A 23,300-nucleotide genomic window follows, 5' to 3' on the forward strand; every position below is an offset into this window, starting at 1 on the left:
TAGGACTTCAGCATATGAATTTGAGGGATACACAATTGACCCAGAACAATAATTGCTCCTTTAAGCTATCAAGTTTTTAGTTGGCTTGTTAACACTCAAAGGATAACCAGAATGATCTTGTACTAACCTATAATGAAAAAGAATATGAAAAGGAATATGTGTGTGTATTTGGATGATTGAAACATGATGCTGTACACCAGAGATTGACACAACATTGTGAACTGACTACACTACAATGAACTGACTACACACTATATATATAGATATATATCTATATATATCCAGAACGGTGGTTGTAGAGGTAGAAAGCATCACACAGTCCAGGACATGAGAAACCCCTAAAATATGGTGGTTGGGTTGGATGTGAAGACTGCGGAAGACACTATAGGTTTCGTTCCCAGCCCCCATCTTTCTTTTTTATCAGTATGACTTTGTTGGGTTCAGGTCTCCATTCTTTCCTTCTGGTTATGTACTTCACTAAATTCTGGCCCCACTTACCTCCTGAAAGGGAAATCCTGAATAACCTAAGCAAATCATGATAATTAGGTTCCTAGTCTCAGTGACTGTATTAAGAAAAGGCACGTGGCTCGAGGCTGTGAGAGAGAAATCTGCTGAAGGTGCTTCTGGGGAAAGTTTCTTATCTCTTAAAATAGACACAAGGAAACAATAACCCTTTCTCTTCCTCTGGATCTTCCCATGTGAGGATGTGATGACTGGAGGGAGCCCAGCTGAGCACTGAGGACCTCAGAGAAAAGTGACCACAGTTCCCAGGTTCTTGGTGACAGTGTTTTCTGTTTTGTTTTCACTTTGTTTTTGTTTTATTGAAGTATAGTCAGTTACAGTGTGTCAATTTCTGGTGCACAGAATAATGTTTCAGTCATACATATACATACATGTATTTGTTTTCATATTCTTTTTCATTATAGGTTACTACAAGATATTGAATATAATTCCCTGTGCTATACAGAAGAAACTTGTTGTTTATCTATTTTATATATAGTAGTTAATATTTACAAATCTCGAACTCCTAATTTATCCCTTCCCACCCCCTTTCCTCTTGGTAACCGTAAGTTTGTTTACTGTGTCTGTAAGTCTGTTTCTGTTTTGTAGGTAAGTTCATTAGTGTCTTCTTTTTTCTTTTCTTTTCTTTTCTTTTTTTAAATTCCACATATGAGTGATATCATATGGTATTTTTCTTTCTCTTTCTGGCTGACTTCACTTAGAATGATGATGTGTAGGTCTATCTATGTTGCTGCAAATAGCATCATTTTATTCTTTTTATGGCTGGGTAGTATTCCATTGTATAAATATACCACAGCTTCTTCATCCAGTCCTCTGTCAATAGACTTTTAGGTCATTTCCAAGTCTTGGCTACTGTATACAGTGCTGCTGTGAACATTGGGGTTCATGTATCTTTTCAAATTAGAGTTCCCTCGAGATATATGCCCAGGAGTAAGATTGCTGGATCATATGGTAAGTCTATTTTTAGTCTTTTGAGGAACCTCCATACTGTTTTCCATAATGGCTGCACCAAACTACATTTCTACCAACAGTGTAGGAGGGTTCCCTTTTCTCCACACCCTCTCCAGCATTTATCATTTGTGGACTTTTGAACGATGGCCATTCTGACTGGTGTGATGTGATACCTCATTGAAGTTTTGATTTGTGCTTCTCTGATAATTAGCAATATTGAGCATTTTTTTCATGTGCCTATTGGCTGTTTGTATGGCTTCACTGGAGAATTGCTTGTTTAGATCTTCTGCCCATTTTTGGATTAGGTTGTTTTTCTGTTGTTGTTATTAAGTTGTATGAGCTGTTTATATATTCTGTCAGTTGCATCATTTGCAAATATTTTCTCCCATTCTGTAAGTTGTCATTTTGTTTTGCTTATGGTTTCCTTTGGTGTGAAAAGCTTATAAGTTTAATTAGATCCAATTTGTTTATTTTTGCTCTTATTTCTATTGCCTTAATAGATTGCCCTAGGAGAACATTGCTAAGATTTATGTCAGAAAATGTTTTGCCTATGTTTTCTTCTAGGAGGTTTATTGTGTCTTGTTTTATATTTAAGTCTTTAAGCCATTTTGAGTTTATTTTTGTGTATGGAGTGAGGGAGTGTTCTCACTTCATTGATTTACATGCAGCTGTCCAGTTTTCCCAGCACCACTTGCTGAAGAGACTGTCTTTTCTCCATTGTGTATGCTTGCCTCCTTTGTTGAAGATTAATTGACTGTAAGTCTGTAGGTGTCTTTCTGGGCTCTCTATTCTGTTCCATTGATCTGTATGTCTATTTTTGTGCCAATACCATGCTGTTTTGATTACTGTAACTCTGTAGTGTTGTCTGATGTCTGGGAGGTTTATTTCTCCAGCTCTGTTGAGTCACTGCACTGATCACCGTGGAGGTAGCCCCACTCACGACTCCTTGTTATGAAACTGTCCATCCCATTATTGTTTAAGCTTTCTATAGTTGAGTCATCTGTCATTTATAGTTTACACGTGCCTCTCAAAGAGATAGTTAACTATTTAGGAGCTCCGAAGATGTTTGAGATGGAAATAGAAAATTTCTGGTCATTTAAATATAGATGAGTTTGGGTGCTTGGAAGTATACCAACAGGAAGAAGAACAGAATTCCATAGGAAATACACAAAGGAGAGGTGGGGGAGCATGTGCTTGGCGTGCAGGAGGTCCTAGGTTCAACCCCCACTGCCTCTGTTAGGGGGAAATAATTTAAAAATAAATAAACAAAGCAAAAGAAAAACTACATAAAGGGTTTGTAAAGCAAATGTCCATTCATTTACCTAATAAATATTTACTCAGTGCTTACTACACATCAAGCACTTGTCTCGGCTCTGGGGGTAAAAGCAGTGAACAGAATGCAAAAATTCCGTGGTCATGGAGTTTCATTCTAGCATTGGTATTTAGTGGGGGGGAGGCAAAAGCACAACATTTAGAAAATGCTTAACCTCCACCATTATTAAAGACGTACAAGTGACTGACACAGTTACACTCACTTACCTGCCAACCTGGCAGGAATGTAAGCCCTTAACATCCGGCGGCGTTGTGGGGAACAGGGACTACAGCCTTGGGTGACCTCCTGGAAGAGCAACTGGGCAACAGTTATCAAAATTGCACCAGAATGTTCCTTTTAACAGTCAAACCCCGCATACCAGCAGGTTATCCAGCAATATGGTGCTGGTTAGATAACTTCATGCATGGTACGTTTATTCCATAAAGTAGATCTGTATATGCAAATTTAGCAACGCTTAAAGATATATTATTAAATGAATAGCACAAAATGCAAAACAGCTTGATCCCATTTGTCTAACAATTTTTTAAACATAGAAATGCATCTACAATAATAATGTATGCTTTAAAGTTTTGTGTGGGTGTGTTGGTTTTTTTCCCCCCAGAAAGAACAGCAAGAAAATGCTATTAGCGTTTATCCTTTAGGGACGGGAAATCACGTCTATTTACTCCGCGTTTTACTTGTAGCAGACTCTGTAGGTTGGTTCCCTTGTGTCATTCATAACCCCCACCCCCTTGCCCTCCCCTCCGGCAGAGGCTGGAGAGCAGAAATGCTCCTGCGCTTAGATGCGCCTGCAGCTAGGCTGGCCTTGTCACTCTGCAGATGTTCCGCGCGGGGCGGGAAGGAAAAGACCGAGGGAGAGCTGTTCCGAAGGGACTCACCTGAACCCGCTGCAGGCACCTCCCTGCTTTCCGCCGTGAGCGGGTGCGGGAGGCGGCCTGACCTTCGCGCCCCTCGTGACTTCCCACTCGGATCTGGATTTCAGCCACGTCAGAGCCTCTGGGGAAGGTGGCAAAGGAACTGGACCCTCCGCTGCTGCAGCCCACCACCCCTACCTCTGATGAGTCAGCCCCAGGGGCCACCATTGAATTGGACGCCATTTGTGCAGAGAATAGTGGAGTGAATATTGTGCAGTGGAAGTTACTATAGTTTATTTGGAAGAGCCAATGACCAGAGCACTAGTGGAAACTCAGCATCTCCAGGGAAGCAGCAACGTCACCACCCCGTCATCCTTGAAATGAAGCAAGCGCTCCATTAGCTGGAGCCACTAGCCGGCTGCCGGCTACTTCCTGAGAAGCCTCTGAGCTTCAGAACCCTACATCTACAAAATACAGTTGACTGTTTCTTAGTTAGTGAAGTATTACAGAATGGCAGTCCCAGCTAAGGAGATACTTTTCAACGAGGCATCTGTCCTAGAGATGGTGTAGGGTTATTGACTCTTCCAAGCTCTCCAGTGAGATGGACATTTCTAGACTGTGTTGCACAAAGATGGACCCGACCGATGTCTATCTGAACTGAAAAGAGAGAGATGCTTGCCTGCACCTGCAGCCTTTGCCTGTAGACTCTCCCTTCTCCCCTTCTCAGCCTTGAAATAAGAACAACCTACCTCAACGTCCAGCGGCCAGATTAAAACCCTGAGGACCAAAGCCCAGTGCTGTGGATGCTAGAGCAGGAAGTGAGAGCCATTTGGAACTTGGCAACCTCCTGGACAGCCTGCCCCTGGCCTGCTTGGCTCACCTCCAGAACTTGCCATACATAAGGGAAATGGAGCCCTGTGTTGAAGGCGTGTTGGCCTGGTTTTCTCTTGCTTGCAGTCAAACATGCTCCTGACTGCACTGGATGTTTTCTGTTGGCTCTCCGGGTCCACGTTCCAGCCTTCTCTCCTGCATGGGGTCCCAGGAGGATGTCTTGACTGGACTGCGTCCACAGGCTCGCTTGCTCGCTAGCTTCTGCCTACAAATTCTACTGGCAGGAGTTTACACTGCTAAATACTTGCAGAAGTCCACCAGGACCTGTTTACAAAGATGATCACTGCAGTATTGTTTGAAATAGCAAAATATTGGAAACAGCTCACATGTCCATCAACCAGAACACTAGTTAAATAAAATAAAATATAGTGTAGCATACACTGGAATGCTTTGCAGGAATTAAAAATAGGTCGCTCTGGAGGTCTTATGAAAAAAGTATAGTGTGATCCAATTTATGTAAGTAAATAGGGGCGTATATGGATATATATATCCTTTCAGGAAGGTTAACTAGAAACTGGCTAACATTTTCTTAACATTTTTAAAATACTTAAATATTCTTACCATGTTAGTATTACTACTTTAATTTTTACTAATATGTTTCTGAAATGTCAACAGAGCTCTGCTTCAGGCCCGTTCTACCCTGGGTTCCCCAGAGAGTAGAACCCAAAGCAAGGGCTTTGTGCTTCTGCTTTAAAAGGTAATGCAGGGCGGGGAGGGGAAGGTACAGCTCAGTGGCAGAGCACATACTCAGCATGCTCAAGGTCCTGGGTTCAAGCCCCAGTACCTCCATTTAAAAAAATACTAATAATAAATAAATAAACAAACCTAATTACCTCTCCCCTCCTACCAACAAATAAAGATAATAGATAATGCACTCCCAGGAAAGTGGGAGTGAGGGAGAGGAGGAAGAGGCAGGGTAGGAGAGGCCACTGTCAAAGTGTGTTACCACACTGGCCACTAAGAGTGGGGATGGACTGTTCAAGCTCACAGAACAATCTCTGAAAAGCTACATAATCTACATTTCAGGATCATGTTTCACGGGCAGAAAGAGGGAAGAATTTACTCACTGAGCCCAGTATCCAGAGCACCATTCAAAGGCTTGTCCCAAGAGACATTAAGGGTCCCACCCTCGGGGCTGAGCATGCACTGGGTGCTGAGCCGGGCCACTTGGCAGCAGGCACAAGGAGCCCCTAGGACAGAAGCTGGGAAGTACTGGTGAGGCACGAAGGTGATCGGGGCCCTTGCAGGCCTGCTGGCAGGAGCAGGGGCAGGAACAAGAAACACGTGGGTCAGGAGGTGCGAGGTGGCACACGGTGTCTGATGCATGAGTCTTGTTTCATTGCTGTCTTGATACTTGTATTCGTTTCTGAAGGCTGTTGTAACAAATTAGCACAAACTGGGTGACTTAAAACAATAGGAATGTATTCTCTTCACAGTTCAAGAAGCCAGAAGCCCAAAATCAAGGTGTCAGCAAGGCGTCGGTTGGTTCCTTCTTGGGAGCTGAGAATATGTTCTAAGGCATTCTCCTGACTTCTGGGGTTGCCCGCAACCCTATCTGTTCCTCAGCCTGCAGCTGGTAATTCCAGCCTCTGTTATGTCTCCACGTGGCAGTCTTCCCTCTGTGTCTGCCTCCACGTGGCATTCCCTTCTCTGTGCGTGTCTGTCTCTGCATCACTTCTCTTCTTTGAGGATGCCACTCCTATTGGATTAAGGGCTCCCTCTATTCCAGTATGACCTCATCTTAATTTGACTAATTACATCTGCAATGACCCTGTAGGCAAATAAGATCACATTCTGAGGTTCTGGGAAGGAGATGAATTTAGGGGCCGGGAGGTGCTATTCAACACAGTACATATGTTTACGTCTTTTAAAAACTCAACAACAGTGTTTTAAAATTGAAATAAAAAGAATGTTACCAAAACACAAATCTCCCCAAAGGAAACGCCTGTTGGAAGTGAGGGGGATTTGGTGGCATCGCCTGTCATCCCACCGCTTACCTGGATAGCTTTCATCCATCTGAATGGACAGAAATTCTCCTTTCCCTTACCATTCCATTTGTGACCCCCATTGTCAAGGATCCGTGAACGACAGTCTCCTACAAACACCCACAACATTTTTGTTTCTAACTGATGTTTCAGACAAAAATTAGTTTACTTTATGGAGTTGGCAAAATAGTTTGGAATAAAATCCTGGAAGCATTGACCTAGACCAGGGGTTCTCAAAGGGAGGGCTCTAGGCCAGCAGAGTCAGCACCGCCTGGGAACTTGTTACAAACACAGATTCAGAGCCACTGAAATCTACGGCACTGGAACATCTGGTAGAATGAGCCCTGCAGGTGATTGTGATGTCTTCAAGTTTGAGAACCATTGGCCTAGATCAGCTGCATACCACACCATGCTAGGGAGCTTAAATGTGGCGGAGAGCTCTTCATTGTACAATTTTCACTTCTTTCCATCCAGTGTGAAAGCCATTTACAATGTGGTATATGTTTCTGCTGGAGCAGAAAGTTCCCAACATAAAGTTTTCAAGGTTTTGGTTTCAGGACACTTCACACTTAAAAATGTAAAGTCCCCAAGGAGATGTGGTTCTGTCGATTATATTTAGCAGTATGAGAAATTAAAATTGAGAATATTTTAAACCATTTATTAATTCACTTTAAAGTAACAATAGTAAACCCACTGCATGTTAATTTAAATAACACAAGTATTTTACAAAAAATAACTTATGTTTTCTAAAACAAAAAAAAAACATTGAGAAGAGTGGCCCTGTTTTACAGTTTTATAAATCTTTCTCTGCTGTCTGGTTTAACAGAAGACAGCTGGCTTCTCATATCTGCATTCAATCTACTGCACTATGATGTTTTGGGTTGAATTATAGGGAGAAAATGCGGCCTCACACAGATACATAGTTGGAAAAGAGAGGACCTCACAGACCCCCCTAAAAGGGTCTCCAGGACCCCAGGAGTCCTCTGACCACACACTGAGAACTGCTGGGTTACAGAAGGGTACATGTTAATAAAAATGGGACAGTGGTAAGGAATAAGATTTACTCTGAGAACTTTGCATTAATGTGAAATAACTGTGCACAATTAAGTCATTTTCATGATACTACAATTGAATGTTGGAAAATTCTAAACTTGTCAGTTATTTCCCATTTCCAACACAGCATAAAAATATAACTTAGATATCTTAAATAATAAAATGAAATAAAGGGCTACATTTATCATTTAAAATACAGTTGTTGGTATTTAATGGAGAAACTGTATCTAATCATTTGAGTATTAAAAATATGAATAAATGTATATATTTTTCAATCTGTAAATTGGTAGGTAAGACATCTTCAGACACAGTTTAAATACTGTGATTCACAGTTTAAACTGTTTTTTTAATATATAAATTGAATAATAGGGTGGGGTGGGTTTAGCTCAGAGGTAGAGCTCATGCTTAGTGTGGAAGAGGTCCTGGGTTGAGTTCTCAGTACCTCCATTAAAATAAAAACCTAAAAAAATAAAAACTTTAAATTGAATGATAAAAATAATTATAGAACTAAACAGGATCTTAAAAATCAAATAGGACAACTTCTTTAGCAGATAAGGAAACTATCTCAGCAAGGTTCAAATACTTGACCAATTTAATCTACAAATTAGTTGAAACTCAGCTTATGTTAAAACAATTTGCTTAATAAAAATTATTTCATTGCATAAGGCTGAGATAGATGGAGCCAACAGGGAAAATCTTAAGTGAGAGAGTTTTATGAGGTTAATTTTGAACCCAGTAACAATAATAGCTGATGTTCAGTGGTGCCAGGAGTCTTACATACAGCATATTATTCAATTTTCACAAGAACCCAAGTAATGTATGTCTCCGTCAGTTCAGGCTGCTCAAAATACCATATGCTAGTTAGCTTAGACAGTTCTGGAAGCTGGAAGTCTGAGACTGGGGTGCTAGCATGGTGGAGTCCTCGCAAGCGAGCGCCTCTCCCAGGTTGCGGTTGGTAGTTGTACCCTCACAGGGCAGAGACTGAAAGGGCTCTCTGGGGTTCCTTTCATAAGGGCATGAATGCCATTTGTGTAGGCTCCACCCTTATGACCTCATTCCTTCCCAAGACCCCACTTAATACCATCACACTGGGGGTAAGGATTGCAGCATATGAATTTTGGGGAGACACAAACATTCAGTCCATAAGAATATAGGTATGTTTACCCCATTTTATAAAGATAAATGACACAGTCTGAGAAAGAGGAAGTCATGTCCCTCTGATTTTTTTTTTTTTACATATTCTTTTTAATTACAGGTTATTACAAGCTATGGAATGTAGTTCCCTGTGCTGTACAGTAGGACCTTGTTGTTTATCTATTTTGTATATAGTAATTTCTGCTAATCCCGAACTCCTAATTTATCCCTCCCCTCCCCTTTCCCCTTTGGTAACCATAAGTTTGTTTTATGTCTGTGAGTCTGTTTCTGTTTTGTAAATAAATTCATTTGTTTCATTTAAAAAATGTTGTGTGTGTGTGTGTCATTTTTTGGAATTCCACATGTAAGATATATAATACATTTTTCTTTCTCTTTCTGGCTGACTTCACTTAGTATGAAATCTCTAGGTCCTTCCATGTTGCTACAAATGGCATTATTTCATTCTTTTTATAGCCGAGTAGTATTTCATTGTATAAATATACCACAGCTTCTTTACCCAGTCATCTGTCAATGGACATTTAGGTTGTTTCCATGTCCTGGCTATTGTAAATGGTGCTGCTATGAGCATTGGGGTGCAGGTGTCTTTTTGATTTAGAGTTGCCTCCAGTTACATGCCCAGAAGTGGGATTGCTGGATCATAGGGTAAGTCTATTTTTAGTCTTTTGAGGAATCTCCATATTGTTTTCCATAATGGCAGCACCAAACTGCATTCTCACCAACAGTGTAGGAGGGTTCCCTTGTCTCCACACCCTCTCCAGCATTTATCATTTGTGGACTTTTGAATGATGGCTATTCTGACCCGTGTGAGGTGATACCTCATTGTAGTATTGATTTGCATTTCTTGGATAATTAGTGATACCGAGCACTTTTTTCATGTGCTTATTGACCATTTGCATGTCTTCCTTGGAGAATTGCTTTATTTAGGTCTTCTGCCCATTTTTGGATTGGGTTGTTCGGTTTTTTTGTTGTTGTTATTAAAGTGTATAAGCTTTTTATATATTCTGGAAATTAAACCTTTGTCAGTTGCATCACTTGGAAATATTTTTCTCCCATTCTGTAGGTGGTGGTGGTTGTTTTGTTTTGCTTATGGTTTCCTTTGCTGTGCAAAAGCTTTTAAGTTTAATTAGGTGTATGGGAGTGTTCTAACTTTATTGATTTACATGCTGCTATCCAGTTTTCCCAACACCATTTGCTGAAGAGACTGTCTTTTCTTCTGGATTAAACTGTTATAAGACATAAAAACTCTACTTTCTTGTTTTAGCCTCCCCACTGGCGCCTCAGCCCCTTGACATGCGGAGGGCAGGTCCTGGTGGAGCCCCGCCTCACTAAAGACAAAACCCCAGTGTGGAAGGTGGTGAGTGATTAGCTCGAGGTTGCACAACCAGTTACAGCAAAATCGGAATTGGAGAACAAAATTCCGGGATCCAAGCTCTGAACCCCTTTCACGACCAACAGTAAGTTGTCATGTACTTGCCTGTTCACCACCATCATCTATTAATTCACCCATGACTTGACTCTGAGCAGATTTTCTTTCCTACCCAGTCTGAGCCTATGTTGAATGAACTGGGAATCAATGCAGGAGAGCCCTGACTTAGTGAATTCATAAGTTAATTGCCTAACCTATGTTTTGAAATATTTGCCACTGTCTTCACTTAATAAATGTTCTTGGTTGTGACTGGAAAACTAAACAAAAAGTCCTCAGGCCCTCTGCTCATCAAAATGGGCTGAGCTGTAGTGAAGCAGCATTTCCCTGTACTGCCTCTGCCTCTGCCCTGCAGTGGGGAGGGACAGAGAGCAGGAGAGAGACGGGTCCCTGTGTCATGAACCCTCCGTGCTAGTGCCGGTGAAAATCAGCAAGCACGTGAATAAGCCGAATACCTTCAGACTGGGTACATGCTCTTTTAAAAACAAATTCTTGTTTTTATTGAAGTGTAGTCAACTTACAGTGTTAGTGTCAGGTGTCCAGCAAAGCGACTGAGCTATACATATTCGTACACCTTTTTCAGACTCTTTTCCATTACAGCTCATTATAAGAAACTGAATATAGTTCCCTGTGCTGCACAGGAGGTCCTTGTTGTTTATCTGTTTTATATATAGTAATGTGTATCTGTTAATCCCCAACTCCTAATCTAGCCCACCCACTCCCACTTCCCCCGTGGTAACCACAGTTTTTTCCTATGTCCGTGAGTCTATTTCTGTCTTGTAATAAAACTATCTTTTTTTTTTTTTTTGGATTCCACATATAAGCAACATTATGTATTTGTCTTTCTCTGTCTGATTTACTCCACTTAGTATGATAATCTCTAGGTCCATCCATGTTGCTGCAAATGGCAATAAATGCTGTCCTAAACAAGCTCTGACAAAGAAAGAGAAGGGGCTTCTTTTGCAGGGTGGATTGGGTGGAATTTCTTCAGAAAACAAGGTCATGAAGAAGGAATTAAGGTGCAGGCTTGGGGGTCGAAAAGGAGCCAGTCTGGTGTTTAGACGGTCCTTTGTGTCAGTCAGCTTGGCCTGCCGCACCACAGACCGGGGCCTGGACGAGTTATTTTCTCGCCGCTGTGGAGTCGGGGAAGCCCAAAGTCAGGCTGCCAGCTGATCCAGGTTCTGGCTTTCTGGGTCCTGGCTTTCAGAAGGCTGCCTCCTTGCTGTGTCCTCACACGGCAAGAAGAGAGCAAGCTCTCTGGTCTCTCCTTGTGAGGACACTAATCCTATTAGATCAGGGCTCCACCCCATGATCTCATTTCACCTTAGTTGCCTCCCAGAGGTCCTCTCTCCAGATACTGGAGGACAGGGCTTCCACATATGAATTTGGGGACATAATTCAGTTCATAGCATCATTTAAACTTTCTGTGCCTCAGAGCTGCTGCAAAATATAATTCCTATGAAGCCTCAGTAAAGAGAAGTAGAGTGGAGGAGAACGTCACAGTTGACCCAGTGTCACTGGCTCATGTTGACTGCTTTCCTCTGCGTTTATACTGATAATGGATGCCAAGCATTTTTTTTTTTTTTTAAAGATTTGCTGTAGTCCAACTAAGCAGTTTAATACTGAAGCAAGGAAGGGACTGTTGCTTGCACATGCAGGTTTTTCTACTGAGGCAGAATATGGTGGTATTATTTATTCATTATCTGTGCCCTTCCCCGTTCCAAGCGGGACTGGAGCCTGCTACAAAATGAAATGGAGAAACCTGTGACTCAAAGTCAGAACTCTCCAACTGCAGAAAAAGCCAAGGCGGGTTGGAGTTTGTCTTGTTGTTGTTTGTTATTGCTACCTTGTCCTCATTTTTTATTTGACCTTCCTGGGACCCGACTTCATGGTCCACTACAGGCAGTGCAGAGACTTGCCAGGAAGCACGGGGCTGCTTTGCCTTCACTCAGATGCGAGTTCTTTGAAGGCAGCTGTTGGCTGGTGGTGTCCGTTGGCTTTATAGTAGATTCCCCAGGTAGATATGGTGCAATTTGTATATTAAATAAAAGGAAGTATGAAAAAGGTCATTTAGGATATTCAACAGATCTGCTATTTTCTTACCTTCCTTGGTTCTAATAATCGTTCAAGTAAGTTTTCTTGACACCATTGGACAGTCCTATCTAGAGGTTGGCCTTAAAATGGTTTTCTTTAATCCTACAAAATTTAAATAGAGCCAACTGGCCAAAAGTTTCTGAAAACACAGCTATCGACCGTTTTAGAAGTTCTACATGAAAGCTGTTCCCCTTTCTAGTCACGCCACTTTTCTGACTAGTACCCAAGCAACCTCACATCCGTCCTTCTGATTCAAGGATAATCACTCAAGTGTCTTGATAAATATTGCCACACTCAACGAGCTGCCTTCTCCAGCCAGCACCTCCCCTTCTGCTGTGGGCTGCACTGTGTCAGCCCCAAACTCATGTTGAAGTCCTAACCTCCAATGCCTCAGAATATAACTGTTTTTGGAGTTAGGTCTTTATAGAGGTAGTGAAGCTAAAATGAGTTCATTAGAGTGGGTCCTAATGCAATCTCACTGGTGTCCTTATAACAAGAGATTCAGACACAGAGACACAACGGAGGAACAACCATTTAAGGACACATCAAGAAGGCAGCCACCCAAAGCCAATGAGGGAGACCCCAGAAGAATCCAGCCCCACAGATGCCTGGATCTCAGACTTCCAGCCTCCAGAATTGTGAGGAAATAAATTGTGAGTCTGCTGCTTAAGCCACTCAACCTGGTACCTGGTTATGGCAGCCCCAGCAAACTGATAAACCTTCTTAGATGCTCTGGATCATTTACTTAAAAAGAAGTGGGGGCCAACAGGCTTTAGAGCTGCAGTAGGGGAAATATGATAGGCCATCCTTCTCTGCTCAAGGTTCATATTACAAACGTGGCATCAGTACAAATATACTTTTTTTTAATGTCCATTTTATTTTTATTTTTGGAGTGAAATAACTAGGTTTATTTATTTAATTATTATTACTTGTTTTAATGGAGGCACTGGGGATTGAACCCAGGACCTCATGCACGCTAAGCTTGCGCTCTGCCACTTGAGCTCCACCCCACCCCCACCCCCCAACAGCATGTACTTTGAGTTTCTTTTCCAGCACTGGGAGTGGGTTCTGCTAAGCCATCTGTCCACGCTGGCTCCGTCCCCTGAGATGACTGGAAAACGTTTCTGAAATCTGGAGATGGTAACATCTGTAACTGGAGTATAAGTTTTTAGTTTCTTTCATGGAATTACAACTCAGTAAGTACATTCTCAGCTTGATTTTAATTTTTTCCCCTTTGTTTTTAATTATTTAGTCTTTTTTTTCCGTTTTTTTGAAAATTGAAGTATAGTCAGTTTACAGTGTGTCAATTTCTGGTGGACTGCATCATGTTTCAGTCATATTTACACATACATATATTTGTTTTCATATTTTCATTATAAGTTACTAGAAGATACTGAATATAGTTCCTTGTGCTGTACAGTAGAAACTTGTTGTTTATTTTATCTTCTTTTGATGATGTAAGTACTTTATGATCACCAGAAAATTTTTGGAAATCCAGAATCATTACTATTTTGCCACATTTCTTCTAACTTTTTAAATATATTTACATAATATTTTAATCAACTAAAAATCAAAAACAGTATTTTAGGGGGTGGGAGGTATAGCTCAGTGGTAGAGCATGTGCTTGGGTTCAATCCCCAGGGCCTCCGTCAAGGGAAAAAAACTAAATAAATAAGTAAAACAGTACTTTAACTCCTAACTATGTTTTTATATATAATTTTAATTTTTGCTTTTTCTTCATCTGATATGGTATTGATCCATTTCATTAAAACTTTCATAAACATTCTATTCCATGAAGGTACACATTTTATTTAAACTGTCCCCCATTGGTATATCTGGACTCTACCTGAACGTAGCTCTGCTGAGTTGGTTTATTTCACTCTCCAACAATCATCAAACTCATAATCCATCTGGGCAGGAACTCGGGGCCTTTTCTAGGTGCTGCTCTTCCTGCTGGGTCTGCTGTTGATTTTGATGATGTTGTGGGCGGAGAGGGTGGGCGATGGCTGTTCCTCGTCTGCCCCCAATTATCTGTCCTTAGTGCGGCCCATCTTATCTCCCTCTCTTCCTACCACACTTGTTGCCTTGTCTTGGCTGATTCTCCCCCTTCTCTGCCCTAGAAAGGGAGTATTTCTTGCTGTGGTGAGAAGTCTGATTCCAATAGTAAAAGACACACAGACCATGACAGGAAAAGGCCCGAGCGAGGACAGGCTTGGGGTACAGTCAGGGAAATGCAGGCAAGAAAGAACATCTGGGCCCTTTTAGGACCAGGAATAGCCCAAGGGTAGTGCCATCCTAAGGTACAGCAAACGGGAGCACTCACCTCATGCCTGGGATGTAGAAGGTTCGGGGCAGCTTCAAGAAGAAAAGAAAGATAATGTAGCAAATAGGAAACTAAAATGTAATGTGACATCACTCAGATCAAGCCCTTAGAGCAACGTCCAACACGCAGTTATGGCTCCACAATGTCAAGACATTGTTGTCATGATCGCTGTTGTTTTCTGTAGCCCTTCGGGGGGTTCCAGCCTTCTTGTGAAATCTTTCACTTCTATCGACTACTCTTCCTCTGTTCCGCTAGCCAAGACTTCCAGTGAAATTCATTTGAATCAAGGCAATGACTTTGTAACTGGAAAGTATAGCACAAAAAACATCACTTGCATTTTTAATTAAAAGTTTCACTTGACACAACCTGACCTTTCCCTGTGCCAGGGGGCCTATAATAATGGGATACATCCAGTTGCTGTATTTAACTTTCCATTTCTGAACTTGTTCTATTTCCTTACAACAAAAACCTAAGATCGTCTCTTCTTCCTAAGTCTAACTTCCCTCTATGATGAAATCTTTCTCAATTTTATGTAACCTAGAGCACATATTCCAAACACGCATTCCTCCAGTGGCCAGGTGGCTGAAATAAACCATCGCACTGAGGGCAGTGTCAACACAGACACCCCGTCTCAAGGGGGCAGCAGCTGGTCAGCTCTAGCAGCATGTGACGGGCCAGAACTGAGCCACGGCTGTCTCGTTTTCAAGAGAAGCTACAATTGTGTATTTTTATCTGAAGTCTCCCATTTTAAACTAATCAAACAATTTCTAAACATTGTGAGAGACAAACAAGTCACATCTGCAGACCCCGGGTTTGAAACCATTAACTTAAGGTGTATTTATTTCCCATTCACAGACTCTTTTTACCTCTGTGGTCCAAGCTTAATTTCCAACCACATAACCTAGGCTGAGCTGCCCTGAGGATGTCTTTACTCTGGGGCAAAGTCACCCGCCCTCCTCCCCAAAAGAAGCTGAGCTGTTGCCTGCTCTTCCTTCTAGTCCAAGAAATGCACTACCAACTGAAAAATAAAACTGTGCCAAGATATTTTGGTGGGGAATTATAAAAATCCTCCTTACAGGAGGGAATTAAAAATGAAGTGTTTAGGCAAAACAGTGACTCCATTTATAAAGGTAATTAATATCACAAATCTATTCCAAAAGAATTTGCTAGCAAGGGATACAACAGAAGAAATAATTAAGGCAGAATGTTTCTAAGTTTCATATTTGAGGAGAGAAATGGAAGGAGTTAGCTTTCTTATGAAATTAGAAGTTAAAAAAAAAGTGACACATCCTATCTAAACACTCATTTTCAGTGACGCTGTTTTCAGCCATTTGTCAGAGGAGTGAAAATACACCCCAAAGCAGCAGGGTGGTTGTTTTAGTGCCGCACTTTGTTTAAACTTAAAAATCTGTGGTTTTACTTATTAATGTAACATAATATATATAGTGGCTAAATTCCAGCATGCAATATTTGCATAAGGATATACAATTCATTTCCATATTTTGAATGTTGCCTGTTATGGACAGCCCTGTGGTTCCTGTGTTGATGAAAAAAAACATGGTTTTATTGTCTTCTTAGGGAATTTTAACATTAAAACTATGACCAAACAACAAGTTCATACTGTATAGCGCAAGGAACTATATTCAATATCTTCTAGTAACTTATGGTGAAAAAGAATATGAAAATGAATCTATGTGTGTTCATGTATGACTGAAGCATTGTGCTGTACACCAGAAACTGACACATTGTAAACTGACTATACCTCAATAAATACATATACAACAGTAAAAGAAAACTATGACCAAAAACCCCTCATCTTTCAATAGGAATTAATGAAAAAGTTTTGAAGTAAGAAAAGTTACTTTCTCAGTAGCCCCAGTGTGGGCCAAGAGCTTCCATCACTGTTGGGTTGCCAGTTGGTCAAAAAAGAGAAAAACTACTGCCTTTGGAAAATTAACTGGCAGTAAGGAATTAGCTATAATGAAACATAAAAGATCTTTTGTTGGTTTGTTATTTTTAATTTTTATAAAAAACTTGATGTCTATCCCAACTTTTTATTCATAATACTGTATTATAGAGTAATGAATACGGTAGGTCTTCAAGTTAATGAGTAAATTCATGAATGTTGAACCTAAAGGATATTTTACCTTTTTTTCTTCACTTTATCCATCATTTTCTTTCTTGATGACCATGTTTGTGGTGAGTGCAAAAAATGTACATCTGTAATTCTGAAAATAGATGGCATAGTGTATTGTTTTCTTCCCAATGTGGTAGCTAACATGCACTTAAAGGTTGAACTTTAAAGGGAAATAAAGTTACTGATGAAATACGCATTTGGTAAAGTAATAAAAATGTTTGAGCACAATGCTTTGCATATAAACAAATGCAAATGTTTGAGAACAGTGCTTGCATATGTTCAAGAAATATTTGTTTAAAGATGTTATTTGAAAATGAAAGTTTTTCTTTGTTCCATTTCACAGTAACATTGCAAAGAAACACTTCAAATAATTAGTATGTCACAATTTTAAATTTAGCGTTCAAATTTTAGCGTTTTTAATCTACATTTTACCCTTAGATTTTATACATTTTGGGAAGAGTAGAGGAGTTGGTTATTTTTACTTAAAACAATGTATCACCTTGTTCCGGGGGGAAATCAACATAATTTGAATGGCCAAAGTAGTAAAAATTAAAACACTACATTTACTGTCCATTCAATGCAAAAATCCTAAGCAAATTTGCATCGAGAAATATAAGGAACAAAATCAATACATTAACATAAGTGTTGCTTAATTAGATTGTGCATCAACATTCATTTTGAAGACCTTAAAAAGACGGCTATGGCTCTAGGATGGTTCCACCTTGAAGAGAAACGGATTTATGGTCTAGGAAGAAATACGGGGGCAAAATCCTACATGACGACGTTGGAGCAAATTTATAATCCCTGGGACCTGGATTAATGCTGACTTCTAGTTGAGGCTTTTATTTCACTTCTCGCCTGGAAACAATGATTGAACGACGTGTCCGAGCCCAAGCGGGAAGCAGCCTCGGAGTGAACCATCGGGGCTGGGACAGAGGGAACCGACCTCCGCGGCCACTCGCTCCGCCGCGGAGACACAAAGCGCCGTCCTCCGCCGTCCAGCCGGGCCCGCCCGTCCGCCCGCCGCCGGGGACGGAGGCTGGGTCCTCTCGGGGAGAAACAGGTGCCCGCGCTGAAGGGCGCGGAGCGTCAGGGCTGCCGACACGGCTCCGCCCGCACTCCCCGGGCTGCTGCCCCGCCGCCCGACCGCCGAGGGGCCGGCGGCCGACAGGGGCCCGCACGGTTCCCTGCCGGCGGCGCGCACGGGATCCCTCCGCCGTCCCGGATCCTTCCGCGACAAGTAGTGCGCGGCCAGCCGGTTTCCGCAAACGCGAGACCGCGGGCCGAGGCCGCTGCCCCTAGCTGGCAGGCGGGCGGCGGGAGTACAGCTAGGGTGTGGGCAGTTCTCAACTCCGAAGGGCCGCTCGGGTGGGCCGTATCTTTAACTGCGAAGCCGCAGCAGCCCTGGCTGTCAGGGAGAGACCGTGCACGCGAGTGCCTGGGAGCAGCGGACGGCCGTGGGGCCGGGGAGGCAGGTGTCCCGGTTGTCCGCTCCGCCCCGCCCCCACCGCCCCCACCGTCCCCACTGCTCCCACCGCTGGCAGGAAGAGGAAGCAGCCAGGCCAGGCCCCGCGGGCCACCCGCCGGGCCTCGCGGGGCGGGGGCGCCCTGCCTCGGGGAGGCGCGTGACCTAGTTCGTCCCAAAGTGGATTTGACAGGTTGTCAGCCCGGCTCCCCGCCCCCACCGCCTTCCGGGTCCCTTTTCCCCCGGCCCTGGGCCGGACGGCCGCCCGCGCTCCTCGGCTCAGCCTCCCATTGGCCCTCTCACCGCCTGGCGTCCCGCCTCCATAACTGGTTCGGGTTCCCATTGGTCTCGAGCGGCTCGGTGCCTCGCCCCTGCCTCTGCTCCCCTCCCATTGGCTCTAGAGTCGTCTGGCGCCCCGCCCCGTGCCGACTCGTCCTCCTATTGGCCTCGCGCCCGCCGCCCTGCCCCGTTCCGTCCCGGTTCGCGCCCCCATTGGCCTCGCGCCCACCGCCCCGCCCCTCCACGGCCCCTCTCGGAGAGTCGATCCCCTGCTGGCCCCTCGGCTCGCGGTTCCTGCGGGCGTCTTCGGTCGCCGGCCTCCCACCACCCCTCCGAGTCCTGCTCCTGTCCCTCGTCTCTTCTCCACTCTCAGTATTTACTCTCCCCACCCCCCTGCTCCCGTCGCTCCGGGAGCCGAGCCTCGAGCACGGCTGCACCCCGCGCCCCTGTCCCCCCTACCCCTGGGGTCCGCGGCCAGCGCTGCCCACAGGCTCCCCTCCTGCCCCTTTCCTCCTCTTTGCGTCACTTCGCGTTTTCCTTTATTCTCTGAAATCAGTGCCTTCTTCAGGTTTCCTCCCGGTGTCCAATCCGTAAGGTCTTCATCGCTCTCCCTTTCTCCACTCCCCTCCTCCATTCTCCTCCCTTCCTTCGCTGCCCTCCCACCCGGTCTCCCTGAACTTGGCGTTACGGGGAGAGGCAGGGATAAACACGATAAATATCAACGTTAAGATCGTTATTGCTTTGGGTTTTTGAAACGGAAAATGAACTGGAACGCCCAGCCCTAGGATCCAGATTGTTTCTAAAGGACCATGTGAGGCTGTGGTGACAACTTGATTAGCCCAGCAGCATAATCAGTTTTTCCTGGGGGAGCTACTCGTATGTCGATTGCTTATGCAGTATTGTTAGCCTAACAGTTTTAGTTTGTGGCATTTAAAGAAAATCGTGTTAGTTTCATAAATGACTGTTTTTGACTGAAAGGATGAATTGACTGATAAAGCTGAGGATTGTAGCTAATCTAATGAGGAGAAACCCTTGATTATTCAAATAAAGAAACTCAGATAGCTTTCCCGAGGTTATTAAAGTGGGCGAGCTCAAACTTAAACCCAGCTGAGACTCCAGAGCTGAGGAGATTGACGTCCACCTCATTAATGTCTGGAGAAGAAAGGCAGACTGATGTTTTCAGCTACATTCCCACCTAATACAGGGGGTCTTTACAAGCTCCTGCAATGGCCTCCAACGTTCTGCTTTAAAGGACCCCGGCTGCCTCTTGGGCCACTGGTCACTGCTCCCCAGGCACAGTGACCACCAAGTGCTTCTTGCCACAGGGCCTTTCCATTTGCTGTCTGGATCAGCTGTTCTTCAGACTTCTCAAGTGGCTTAGCTCATGTCACCCCAGGAGGCACTTCTGACCCTTTATCTAAAGTAGGACCCCTCCAGCCTGGTCAGTTACTGTCTGTCATTTCCCCCTGTTATTGTCTTCAGAGCATGAACACAGTCTGAAATCATCTTGTTTATTTGCTTGTTAACGGTCTGTTCCCCTTCACCTCCTCTCCACCATTACGAGCTCCTGGACTCAGGGGCCTTTCCTGTGTTTTTTCAGAGCTGTGGAGTGCAAGGTAGACACTCAATAAATCCTTGATAAATAAATATGGATGGGATGTTAGCAGTGATCAAAAGAAGTAACCAAACTCCTTCACATCTGATTCTGCTGGAATTGTACGGACACACCTATAGGTAAGCGAGCGGGGAAAATTGCTGTTCTCTTGGTAAATGCTCTTGTGTTTCTTTGATTTGGGTGCTTTATTTCTGGTTGCTTTTTGAGAAGGACAGTGACAGGTAAGGCCTGTTGTCCCAAGGCTACCCTTTTGTCCACCTCTTCTCTAGCTGTTCACAGCCCGTTGTCACTGCCTTGCCCTCGCCCTGACCCCAGGTGGGCAGATACTTGGCTGGCAGTGCCTTCCTCCTCCGGGGCAGTCTTGGAGGCGCTGTGCTTGGCAGAGGGTCAGGGTGGGGGAGGGGAGGAGTCCTGGTTCAGTGTTACCATCACTCTCTGCTGAGGCTCATGGGTTCTGCCTTAGGCAAGAAAGCAGGATGGAAAGAACCCCCTTTTAGTTCCCCCTCCCTCCCCCTCAAACAGACTTCTGGGCTTCTGTTCAGCAGCTAGACATGTCTGCATCTCTGCACAGGGGCCCAGAGATTCTCTACCTGCTGAGGCCATGAGACCCCTGGGTCAGTTGCTGGAAAGCTGAAATCTAGTCCTAACTGCCCCAAACAGGCAGTGGGTCCAGCAAAGTCTAGTAAACTCCCTGGTTTTCAGTGATCTCATCTGTCTACCTCTGTTGTTTGCTCAGAGTTTCAGGGATCTAGACATCTTGTAGATTTTAGCTGCTAGAAACTACCAGTCCAAGCAGGAATCCTGTGGCTTCTCCTCGGGGCCCAGAGGGGCTGCTGGTGCAATGAAGCCGATGCTTCCTAGTTTATGTTCAGCACTTCCTGTCCTGTGCTCTAGGCCAGAATCTTTCAGTTTGCCCTGCTTGGATCACTTGGGCCCCAGGTCCAGCCCTTTCTCCAGGACTGGCCAGGAGAAAGAAAAGCATTGATCAGGTTAAACCAACGAGAGCATATCCTTAGAGCAAGGGGGGGGGGTCAGATCCTGATAAGTGTGTGTGGAACTGAAATCTAAATACTCTTAGATAGGGAAGGGGTGGATGCTGAGTAGGTATTCATCAGTGCCCCTGCAAGTCTCCGGGGAAAGCAAATAGGGACAGCTAGTGTTAGCATCGCAGTTGTCAGCAAAGACAGTGTGGTGTGGGGGATTAGCCTGGCAACCAAGGGTGTTCATCTCAGATTCCCTAATCTGCCACTAGCTTTGTGATTTCAGACAAAATATGGAAATCGTACCCTTTTAGAAGTGAAAGAGGACTTAAAGGTCATAGGGTTGAAGCTTTCATTTGGCAGACTTGGAAACTGACACCCCAGAGTTTAGTCTGGGTCTCAGTTTCTTGCTCTGTAAAGTGGGGTTGGTAATAACTAGTCTTTGTCTACACTCATGGTTATTATGTGGATCAAACGAGGTACTGTTTCTACCAAGGGCTTTGGAAAATAGCAAAAATGCTGTTCTTATTTAAGGCATTTTATTTTTACTATTAATGTAGTAATGATGCCTTTTTAAGAGGAGAAGGGGCAAGTTTATTCAAAGGATGTGCTTTCTTGGCTCTTAGAAATGAATAATAACACTTGAAAAAAGAGGAAATTGTGTGTGTGTGTGTTCCTGGGGTGAAGCGGGGAAGGTGTAAGGCTTCAGTTCAGGCGTGGCACTGCTCTACCCTTAGGGAGTGGTGCAGGGAGTGGCTTTTAGGGTGGGAGCCTGGGTGTGGTAGTTGGTTATAAATTGAAGTTATCTCTCCTTGAATGACTTTTGAGAAAAGGTGGGTCACTCACTTGGGAGGACAAATCTAGTGCAAGGAGGAGGCATCCTGTTTCAGGGTGATCTTGTAACCCTACCTCACCATCTGGGTTAGGTCTTCTTCAAAACAGATGCCAAGACAGGATTGTCATGCAAGAGGTTTGTTTATAGGAGGAAATCTATGAAGGAAGAAAGGAGAGAGTTGGAGGAGGCGGGGAGATCTGGCCCCTGGGGAAAAGGGAGGCCAGCGGGCAGAGTACGGAGGCAGTTCTCTGACTGCAGTGCGGCTTTGAGATGTCTTTGGCCAGGCTGGCCAGAGTGCTGGAGCCCAAGTTCCCTTCTGAGGAGTGTAGTGGTGGATTTTAAGGACGGTGGCTGAGACAGTCAATTACTCTCCCTGCAGCAGATCTGAGTGCAGTATTTACACAGTCCCACACCATCCTGTGAGATTTCCAGATGGCTTCATTCATTCATTCACTCATTCAATATGCTGACCATCTACCATGTGCCATGTGTTGGTAGCGATGGAAGCATGTGACCCTGGTCTTTCCCGGCTGACTTCCATTCTACTTCTTAATATTTCTAAGTGGCAGATTTGCCTGATGGAGATTCCTTGCCTGTTGGCCAAGTTAAATTCTGATATCTGGATCTTTCTTAACACTGGGGTGGCACTTCCTAAATGTGCAAATTGCCATAATAAATCCAACTATACCCCACACTTACTTGAAATATAAATAGCTGCATTTACTTCTAGAACTCTCTGCTGTTTAAAAAAAATTTTTTTTTTTAATGTTAAAACATGTATCTTGAAGGGAAGGAGGGTATAGGCCAGTGGTAGAGTGTATGCCTAGCATGCACGAGGTCCTGGGTTCAAGCCCCAGTACCTCCATTAAATAAATACATCAATAAACCTAATTACCTCCGCACCCAAAAAAGATTAAAAAAAAATTAGAACTCTCCACTGTTGATTATGCAGAATGAGAGGAAATTTTCAACTCTCAGTACTTCTAGGAACTTATTATTTGGAGAAGTCCAAAATAAGAGTTTATGAGGGTACAGTAGACAAAAGAAGAGGGAAAACTTTATGAAAGTAAAAAGCTGAAGAGATCAGTAGAGAGTGAATAAAAAATGAAAGAAGAGAAATTTAATTTATGAAAAGGCAATCCTGGGCAGAAAACAGGGGATGATCTTTTTGAAACTGCCAGGAAAAATAGACTTAACCAAGACGGAGAAGAATAAGGCAGAGCTGGCCTTTCAAGAAGCCATAGATGAAATAAAAGGCAAAGAAGATTAATTACTCATGGTAATGAGAGCCCGTAGAAATTGATGGAGGAGTAGAAACCCTGGGCAAAGAAATAAAAGGGTGAGAAATACACGATTAGGGTATGAAATAAACCAGTGGGGGAAAAAAACACAAAAAATAAAATGT

General features: G+C 43.5%; 1 protein-coding gene across 3 annotated transcripts in view; it reads left to right on the plus strand.

The window, feature by feature from the left end:
* Positions 1-23,300, plus strand: part of XRCC2 (X-ray repair cross complementing 2) — a 160,368-nt gene that overhangs the window by 123,720 nt on the left and 13,348 nt on the right. The window contains exons 1-2 of one of the 3 annotated variants that reach the window (XR_010381517.1): positions 18,656-19,341; positions 20,066-20,199. The gene's annotated coding sequence lies outside the window, so the exon portion shown is untranslated. Of the gene's footprint in view, positions 1-10,005; positions 10,199-18,655; positions 19,342-19,371; positions 20,200-23,300 lie in introns of those variants that run through there. The other 2 variants (XR_010381518.1, XR_010381516.1) reach the window with 2 other exon arrangements.

This window comes from Camelus dromedarius, chromosome 7 (assembly GCF_036321535.1).
Source record: "Camelus dromedarius isolate mCamDro1 chromosome 7, mCamDro1.pat, whole genome shotgun sequence".
Classification (NCBI taxonomy): Eukaryota; Metazoa; Chordata; class Mammalia; order Artiodactyla; family Camelidae; genus Camelus; species Camelus dromedarius.